The 10,305-nt window shown below is 34.9% G+C and overlaps 1 long non-coding RNA gene across 1 annotated transcript; it reads right to left on the bottom strand.

Annotated features, from left to right (window-relative positions):
• Nucleotides 1-3,884: 3,884 nt before the first annotated feature.
• On the bottom strand, nt 3,885-7,170 carry LOC131033856 (uncharacterized). Its single transcript, XR_009103689.2, has 2 exons — nt 7,008-7,170; nt 3,885-5,495 (listed from the first exon to the last, which is right to left on the bottom strand). It is a non-coding gene; the product is annotated as an uncharacterized LOC131033856 (long non-coding RNA).
• Nucleotides 7,171-10,305: the final 3,135 nt, after the last annotated feature.

Raw genomic sequence — 10,305 nt, forward strand, 5'->3', positions numbered from 1 at the left:
TAAAAGACTCCATAGTCCAGTGTTTTGACCTAGACAAAAGTGCTCTCAAGAGCATTGACAAGAGGAGACTACAAACAAAAAATGCCACAAAGAAGGGAGTCATCAAAGAGAAAATACTCCCTCACTTCTTGAAGAGAATGTACAAAGGAAGATAGAGCTACCTCATGGATTCTGAGTCCTTTAGCATAACACTTTTTGAGGATTATTTTGTGAAGACCTACTATACTCTGTGTCAGATTTTGGGAGAGGATTGTGGGCTGAACTAGATACTTGTTGAATATATGATAATGGCAATTAAGATCCAACATTCTGACACCAATGACTTATATGATTTTGCCACAATTCTTCAGGAAAAGCTACATGAAATGAGAAAGAATATTTAAAATTCAGGCACTAATCTTTGATTTGTCATTTGATTCTTTTTTAGAACAGAGAAGAATGAGATGAAGCCTTGCAAATAAAGAAGATTGATCCCAAGACATGATAGAAGTGGCCAGTCCAAAAATGGACTCAAATATGGGACAAGGGATCTATATATTTAAATTACAAGGTTTTCTTTGATCATTTTGTTGTAAAGGTCCTAGGAAAGTGCGAAGTGATTTTGCCAAGGCTCCCAATGCACATCATAAAAGGTCTTGAGAATAAAGAGTACAAGGGCTGAAAATGTTGAGTATCCTGAGAGAGCATTCTCCCATAATTTTTGTGACTTCTTCTTTTATTCAAATTGTACAATAATCAATGTTTATGGGTGCCCTTAGCCACCCCATATTTTTCCAATTACAGTCTCATCAAGTATCGCCTTCATTGAATTCATGTGGCAGCTAATGTGGATGGAAAGAGAGCTAATTAGGACTGAAAAGAAGGGACAAAACCTCCCTAGGATGATTACATATGAAGAATTCCATGTAGGGAGTGACACTTTAGAGAAGGTGCAACATTTCTTGGTGAGCAACTACAGGCTCAACGTGAGCCAAGAAATAAATTTTGATCCTGAGGGATACATAAATGAAGTAAGAACCCAAAAACTCAATAAGGGGGGCTATTCCCACCATTTTGATGAGCGAGAGGATCTGATAAGAAATGTCATCCCTCCTGAGGCTATATAGAGGAGAAAGAAATGAGACTATCTCCAAAGGTTGGAGAGAGAAAGAAGGGAGGAAGATCCTAATTTTCAAGGATTCTACTCCAACATACAAAATGATTTTGCCAAGATGATGTACAAGATGAGAACCTTTGAGGACATCATCACCTTTGAGCAGAAGAAGAAAGAGACATGGCAGCTAGGTGAGATACTTGAGGAAAGGCCTACCTATGAGCCCCTTGCTACCTCAAAGTCAAAAGGCAAGGCAATTTTGACTAAGGGATATTCAAAAGATACCCCACATAGCATCCCTCTCAAGAAGGGCATCCTGCAACAATTATTACAAGGAGAGTTGAGAAGGGAAAGGCTAAAATCTCAGATTTTGCAGAGGTGATTGATACTGAGATTGATCCAGATGTGCAGCCACCCTCTCCACCCAGAGAGACATTCAAAGAAGATGATGATGCTAAGGTCTTCATGGATCTAGATCAGACAACTCTTCGAGATGTCATCTCAGAGGAAGAATCCAATGATGAGAGAATAATTGCATCAATTCAATTCATGGAGGATGACAATTTTGTAAATACTCTAGAGTTTAAGTCTTTTTGGATAAAGGAGAAGTTGAAAGACTTGTCCGAGGAAGAGATTCAAAGTTTTGATAGGAATAGCATTAGGTGCACCCCACAAGAAGCAAGGGAGATTGCAAGGAACAGTGGCATGATGCTTATCCCGGGGTGGGACTTGGATAAATTTTTTATATTAGATCAAGTTATGAGGCAGAAAGACCCCATTTATGCTCAAGAATTTGGTGAGCGTGGGTCAAGATTCAGTCCAAGTGTAAAGGATTTTTACTATGGGCTAAGGCCCCAAATAATGATAATCCTATTGTTATGCATGGGGTTGAGCATAAAGTAGGAGATGTTGTTGTTAGGCCTTTAGCAGATACAACAACACTTGAGGCTGCAACAATAACAATGCATGCTGCACAATTTGCAAGAGAAGCAGCCGAGGACTTAGAGAAGAAACATGAAAGGCTCAAAAGGATCCATGTGGCTCTGCAGGCCGATCATAATAAGTTGTATATTGAAAATATCAAATTGAAGAAGTGGTGGTTGTAGGGGAAGCCACCAATTTGACAAAGGAGTAATAGGAAGAAATGCAGAAGATGCAAAAGGAATTATAGAAGATTGAAGAGGAATTAGAAAATAAATGCTTGGAAATAAAGAAAGCAACAATTTTACAAGTGGCAAGAAAAGTTCTTTCCAAGTTGGACGAAGTGCATTTTTTGTATTCTTGTGTAATTCAATTCAAGACCCAATTGGATTAAATTCTTTCATTCTTTCACCCCTTGAGGGTCATGTGGTTTCTCAAAGCCACAATGCTTAAGGAGATTGTCATGTCCCCTTTCTAGAGTGGACATCAGAGATGGAGGAGTTGGCCTATCATTGGAGTCTCGTAGGCTAGCAGAGGTTGATTGGGACCCATTTAGTGCATATAGTGACTGGAATTTGGCTTTACAAGCAGTTTGGAGTAGTTCCTAGATTTTAGGGGATATCCCTAAATTTTAGGAGGTCGTGATAGTTGCCAGTCGTGAGGTTATTCATGACCTTTTAGATGGTTTCAGTTTCAGGAGTTTTGGGTGTGTTTCCTAGTTTCTAGGAGCATCCCTAGATTTTAGGGACGAGACTGCCAGTTGATCCATGATTTCTAACATCAATAATAGATAGGTGACAGGTTCAATTTCAGGCTTTTGGTGTGTTTCGAGCTTTCTGTAGCTATTTGGGTTATATTTTTAATATATTTAAATATTTCCTCAGTTAGCGTTTTAATATTTTAAATAAGGCTATGTCTATAGCCATTTCAGAGTAATAAGGGGTTTTTGGCTTCATCTGGATTCGTATGCCCATGTGTTATAGCTCGTTGGAAAGGTCTTGAACTTTTCTAAATGATTTTCACTTGCCAGGGTCCTTTTGGCGCTTGGAGTTATTTTATATTAAAAAAGTGGTGTTTTTTCTATACTTGGGCGGCCAATATTGGGAAATATGACTTTTTATTAAAGCGCACTTTTCATATATCTTTAGGGTTTGATTTGGAAGGAAAGAGATATAAGGAGAAGGAAACCTAATTTCTCATTATCTTTTACATATTGAAAACTTGTTTGGTTCGATATTGCTCTGGTAGAGCAATTCTTCAATCTGGGATGCAAACCCCATGATTGGTACTGGCCGAGACGTAGCCCTCAGCTATTGATTGGCAGTGGATTCTTTTGACATTGACATTATTGGTCAGAGTGTATGCACTATTCCTTGTGGAGATTAAGATTGCTTGGTGAGGGTTTCAGCAGGGTGGTTGAATTTCCCAGCTGGGACGTGATTGTTTCAGCTTGATGCCACCATTACAACAGGTACACTTTACGTTGGAAGTGGTAAAGACTTTCATTCATCCATAGCTGGTGTTCTTGGTTTGTGTTCATCATCTACCCTTCAGTTGGCGCCATTATTGGATGTAAGCACATCCCCAGTGCGTAGGGAATAATCTAGATATTATAAATCAGAAATCTGCCTAGTACGATTTGTATCAATTCTGATTTAATTGAATGTTCTTACTTGTTTCAGCTTCCTTCCTTATAAATATAGTATCGGACCTTTTGAATTACTTGCTTATATATTCAAAAAAATACAAAAAGAAACCAAACATTCTGCAACTTCTCTCTATTCTGTAAGACCATCACCAAAATCACAGGAAAAATATAGTTACCAAACATTCTGCAACTTCTCTCTATTCTGTAAGACCATCACCAAAATCACAGGAAAAATATAGTTTATTATTTTAAAAATTACAACGGATCAGCAAGGGGATCCATCTGGGATCTTTCAGAGATTCTTTTGGCAGTAAAGAATATGCCTAATACTCCTCTAGCTGGAAGTGCCACATGGAAAAATTATAATCTGGTGATTAAAGAGTTGCCACATGTTGAGGAGGAAAGTAAAAAAATACAAGAAAGATTGGATTTCTTCAAGGGCCTACAAAAGGAGGACATTTCTTCAATTTTGACAGAAGATGGGCATATGAAAGACTTTGATAGGTGGCAAGTGGATTTTCAAGAATCAATTGATGTAGTCTCGAAGTTGCTTGTTGGGGACCCCAATAAGCAAGATTCATGTCATTTGATTATTGGTAAAATTCTTGATGTTGACCAGTTGTATCATAAATTCATTGTGGAAGTTGTAGTTGTACCAACCCACAAAACCAAGGATGCTATGAATAGGCTGCAAAATTTGAAGTCTTTCGTCTGGCCAACAAATGACATCGATAGATGGCACAAAAAGTATTGCTCATTGGAAGAAGAGAAACCAGAAGAAGAAGAGGAGTAAATGCTATGCCTATTTTGTGTCCCCCTTATTATTTTTGATAGGTTCTATTTTTGGAAGAAGCTGTGATCACACAACTAGCATGAAAGAAGCCCAGTGAAGTATAGTCTCTAGAGTCAGAGTTTAGATGGTGACAGGTGCTGTAGTAGGGAAGTGACCTAGCCATATTTCTTCAGGCCTGCTACTCAAGTTTCAGGGAGTTATTTATGGTAGCCACCTCCAACCGCTTTTTCTAGGGTGTTTTTTTTAATGTACTTACAAAATATGCATTTTGGCATATTCTATTATATGAAGCAATTATGTAAGGACCCGCTTGTCCTAACCCTGGTTAAGCCATCATTTAACTCACAGTTACAATAAAAAATAATTTAACTATTAATGCACATGCAAAATTTACATTAATTGACATGCAAATAATAGATAAGTAAACTGATCATCCATGCATCTCAAGACTAACATGCGAAACTAAATGTGCATGCAGTAAAAGTAGAAAAAAGAGGTGCGCATGAAGATTAAATAACATGCAAAACCATAATTATTTATGTTATCAATTTAAGTGCATGCATGCGTAGAAGTAAATCGTGTTCATGAGTTATTATGTGATAGATTAACATGCAAATGCATAATTAAATCAACTAACTGCAAATTAAATACAAACATGCATGCATGCGAAAAAAGAAATCTAATCTACAGAAAGTAAATCAAGCATGTTAGTGGGTTAGTAATTTTTCTCTTCTTTTCTTTATGTTAGTTACATTGCATAGCGACTTCCTATCGCATTACATCATGTGACCTTGTAGGTCCTTTTACATAACTTTTACATGTGACCATTTTGGTCCTTTACAATAAGATAAAATATACATCTTTAACAATTACATAAAATTTATATGGAATCTTTGACTTTGTCTATCTCTGGATGTGTCGTCTTTGTTTGACTTGGATAACCTTCTCTCGCAATCTGGATGACAGAAATATGACCCAGGCATTTTATTCCCCCAATCCTGGTGCTCTTGATAAGCTTTTGTTTCTCACGACGGAGTATCCTAGCAAGTTGGTACCAACTGACAGTAAAAAAATCTATGCATTCATGTAGAACTAACAACCCATCCTGGTTGAACTAACTACACGCGTTATGGTAGGGAGATAAATAAATAATTATGATGGCCATCATTACCCTATTAGAGAGATAAGAAAATCACCCTTCCTTGGTTAGCCCATAAACAAGCACCCCGTTCCATAAGAATCCCTCATAGACAAAAAAACAATTAACCTTCCACCGATTAATATCAGAAATAATATTTATTATATATATTCAAATTTTCTTAATTTCCCTTTTCAAGTAAAAATCATTTTCTTTAATCAATATTAAAATTAAAATTTTACTAATGTTAAAATTTCAAATAAAATAACCTCTATCCACTGTTATTTTATTCTCCTCTTTACAAAAAGACAAAAAGACAAAAAATAATTCTAAATTCTTCACTCTTAGGAAAAATAAAAATCAAGAGTCAAATACACCTAGTAGGAATTGAACTCTTAATCAATTGATCCTAAAAATAAACTCTTGCGACTACACAAGTGTTAATTTCAAAAACAATATTCGCTAATAATAACGGATGCGTCTATTCTAGCTCCAAAACGGGGATCGCACATTTTACACAGTCAATTTTGCAATAAACGGTTGCGATTGACTAGCCTATTGCTAACACGCTGTACGAAAGGTCTGTTTTGGAGCCAATAATAGCTTCAGCCAATAATAACTAACCATATGATAAAATTTCCCAGTAATGAAACCAAATCATTAACTAATAAAATAAAATGGCCTTTCCCTATTAACCTAGTGGCAGAAATTACAGGAGAGGAAATATATAAATAAAATAAATGAATAAAAAAGAGTATGTTAATGGTCGTGGCTGGAGATTGAGGTATGGCTGGGAAGACTAAAGAACAACATTATGGAGGAAGACGTTGCTGGGGTGGAATGAAAAGGTGTGGGGAGTACCCCTCTCCTATCCCCCAAACACTGCGCCTTTCCCCTATTTACTCCTGTTTGGCTGCAAATCACATATGGCGTGGTGGAAGGTGAAGGCGTGGTAGCAGGTTTCAGTGCTCTCTCCTCTTCAACGCCTTCCCTGCCTCTTCTTACTCCTTGAAACCCCATGTGAAAGATGGGTGGAAGGGAAGAGCAGGGCGTGAGGGAAAAAAAGCGCTAGGCGTGGTGAGGACAGGGAGAACAGGGAGAAAGGCGTGGTAAGGGAGGAGATGAAGGGAGGCGTGGGATAACCAAACAAATCGCTATTTCCAGCCCCTAATTCATTGCTTAGTACATTCAACATGCCTCAACAAAGAATCGATTTGATTGATAGTGCTCAGCCAGGCGTGAAAGATTATAATAAAATAGAAAGATAACATCCTGCAAACCCAAACATGGTGATGGAAAGTGGGTTGAACAGACAGGAAAGCGTTATTCTGAAAAACAAAGTCTACAAACAAATTGACTTAGCCCAAGTAAATAATAGGAAGAATGTTAGTAGAAATTAAAATTGGAAACTTACAAATATTCAACGAGTATTTGTCACAACCATGAGAAGGCGACAAACACGTAACCTTGCACTCAACGGGAAAAGTGGTGATAAATTCCTTCCGGCTGCCTCAATCGGATTCCCAGAAGAACTCTGAAATTCCAAGATTTTTCAGCTAATTCTTGGTTATCCAATATGAAAAAACTCCCTCCACTTATAATCAATGAGACTAAGTTTGATATCATGAATGAAAGATGCATGAACTCTAAAAATAAAACTTATCAAATTATAAGATTTTAACTAACTACAATTCAAATGCATGAGATGAATTAATTTAAATAGAAAATTATTTTCTAATGCATATTCACGTTCACGCTATGTTTCAGTTTTAGATTAATTTCCGCATGATTTTATAATAACGAGTTCTAAAATTAATTACAAATTTCGATTGCATGATTCTTAATAAATAATTTTAATTTTGATAACTAGTTGTAATTATATTAATGCATGATTTTGGCTTTCATGTTCAAATTTTGAAAAATCAATTATTATTTAGTCTTTTATAAATTCTCACATGATCGTATTCTAATTAAAAATATTTATTTTTATTATAATTTAACAGTCCCTTGTATTTTGTAGATACATATATCTACGCATGTAATTTAAATATTTACAAATCTTAAAATCAATTAATTATTTTGTTTTATCTACTTTGTGCATATTAATTTTAAAATTTTACAATCATTCTATCTTTCAAAATAATGAATTATTTTTATTTCTAAAATTTATCTCTCTTAATTTATAACTTACACATGTCGAAATTAAAATTAAAATTGTAATTTACAAATCTTGATTATATATATTTTAATTAATTAATTAATCTCTTTATTTATTTATTTTAAAATTTGGATAATCATATTTTAATTATTTAATTAATTTTCTAGCATTAATCTATATATTTTATAATTTAATTATTGAATAATCTATTATTACATTTAATTATTAAATTCTTCAATAAATTTATTTTTTAAATTCTCAAATTTAATATGCCAATTATTATCTAATTTGGTGTTTTGCATAGGGTTCCAGTCCTTAGGTCATTTGTCCACCTTCAACGGTTAACTTGCAATCACTTAATGCTCGGCGAAAAGTCATCAAATCACGATATCAAAAATGTATTACATAAATTTTATCACATAAAAGAATTAATAACATTAAGCATCATAACTAAACAACATAAATCATCATCATTAAATAAAGACATTGTAGCATTACACGTCATCATAAAGTAACTAATCATCATTAACAACATAATACCATCTAACATCATTAATAATCTAATTAAGTCATCACGTGCAAAAAGTCAACAGTATTGGCATACCAAAGTAAATCTAACTATTGTTTGAATCGGGTTGTGACAAATTATTTTTTGACAAGTGTCTTACTCGGCCTGAAACTTGTTTTGCTCCCTTGTTCTTATAAAAGGGAAATAAGGGCCAGTAAGAAAGGATTCAAACATTTTGAGAAGTAGCATGTAAAAGGAGCCAATTTGAATGGAAAGATAGAACATTTCCTTTCTACAGATGTTCTTTGCCATGATGTATCAACCATTTTGAAGATCAATAAAATAAGATCATTTGCAGGTTGTGTTATTTTTTTTGTGTAGATTTTGTATGAATTGTTATGTTAATGACATATTGGTTTGTCTTCTTCAAGTAAGAATGTGTAGCCTTGATGAATGGGTCTCTTCAAGTTAAAGGGTTAAAATCTATTCCGGGATTACTGTAATGTGTATGTGAGGAATGTTTTGTAACTTGTAATGTTTTTTTATGAACATGATATGTAAGTCATAGAATGTTTAAGTACAACTAAGCAAATGTATGTTATGGCAAGTTCTTAAAACATCTGTAGGTTGGACTCTGTTTACCCTACGATAGGCACTGGTCCCTCTTCACAAAGTTTTTAGAATCATCAATTTTATAAATACTTTTCATCTCAGTCCATTTTTGTTTGTAGGAGTAGGATTAGGGCTAGTCATAAATCAATCTCAATCGCTGAGTGAAAGTCAGAAAACCAAGATTGCAACCAAATTCTAATGTGTCAATGCTTTCCTTGGTATATTTTCATTGAGACATCTGCTTAATATAACAATGTCAACCAGTATGTCTGATTAGTATCCTAAGGCATTGTTAATGTCTACACGCCTTGGTCTTGCAAAGCCAAAAGTACAGGAGATCTTAGTTTTGTAGCCAAATCTCCTTCATTGGACAAATCCAACCTTGAACCCGTTGATAGGAATGTGGTTAATTCTTTAGGGTTTGGGGATCTGTTGATTTGGGAACCAATAGATTGGTGACTCTGCTAGGGATTAGTTGAAGAAAATTTAGTTAAGTCATACTCAAGAGTCTCTGGCCAAATGGTTTTTAGTCTGGAAAAGGTTTTTTAACAACATGATTAAAGAAGATTTAGGTGGCTTTGTTGGAGAAGGAAAGACCTAGAATGAAAGAAGCTTTTGAATAACTTTCAGCTGTTCAAAAATAAATTTCTTAGCAAGGAGGTGGCAACTCTTATATAGAAGAACTTGAAGAGCAAATAAAGGAGCTCCAGATTTGAAGATTTCTTAGTCAAAAAAGAAGTAACCAACAACTGCAATCTTCTCTAGGTATTTTTCTTTTGGCTTGCCAAAGAAGTTTTTGTGAAAACCATAATGTATAAAAGTCTAAAATGAACCCTTATTTTGTGTTGTTGCACTAGTAAAAAGGGAAAATAGTAGTTTTTAGTTTTCATACTTCTTTGTTGTAAATTTTGGTCATAGCTTTGTGTTCAAAGGAAGTAGGTGATGTTGTCATAGGCTCATTCTAAAAGGCATCAAGTTTGATTTTGAGTCATTATTGTATTATTTCTGCTCAAGGCCTTGTTGTGAAAAGAAAGAGTCATGAAAGTATAACTGTAGTGTTTGTATGAAACATTTATAAAGTCAGGTCAAGATGTATTGTCATAGTTTTGACCCACGCATAATGAATAATCAACAACTTAAGCAATATCCACCTAGAGAAGCATTTATCCCTAAAAGGTATAGGCCTTTGAACTTTAGCAATGTCCAGGGATACCCACATCCTTTTCCCATTAACCTAAATGACCAAATGCCCTTGTTCTATGCAAGTGAATTCTAGTCATCAGTCAAGCATATTCAGTCATTTTGCGAGTTTGTTAAATATTTTTAGATATGTGGTGAAGACATTGTCATGAAATTGTGTGTAAGATCTTTAAATGGCAATGCAAAGGATTGGTATGATAGTTTTCCTACATAGTGCATATCATCTTGGGAATG

The sequence above is a fragment of the Cryptomeria japonica genome, chromosome 2 (assembly GCF_030272615.1).
Source record: "Cryptomeria japonica chromosome 2, Sugi_1.0, whole genome shotgun sequence".
NCBI classification, from domain to species: Eukaryota; Viridiplantae; Streptophyta; class Pinopsida; order Cupressales; family Cupressaceae; genus Cryptomeria; species Cryptomeria japonica.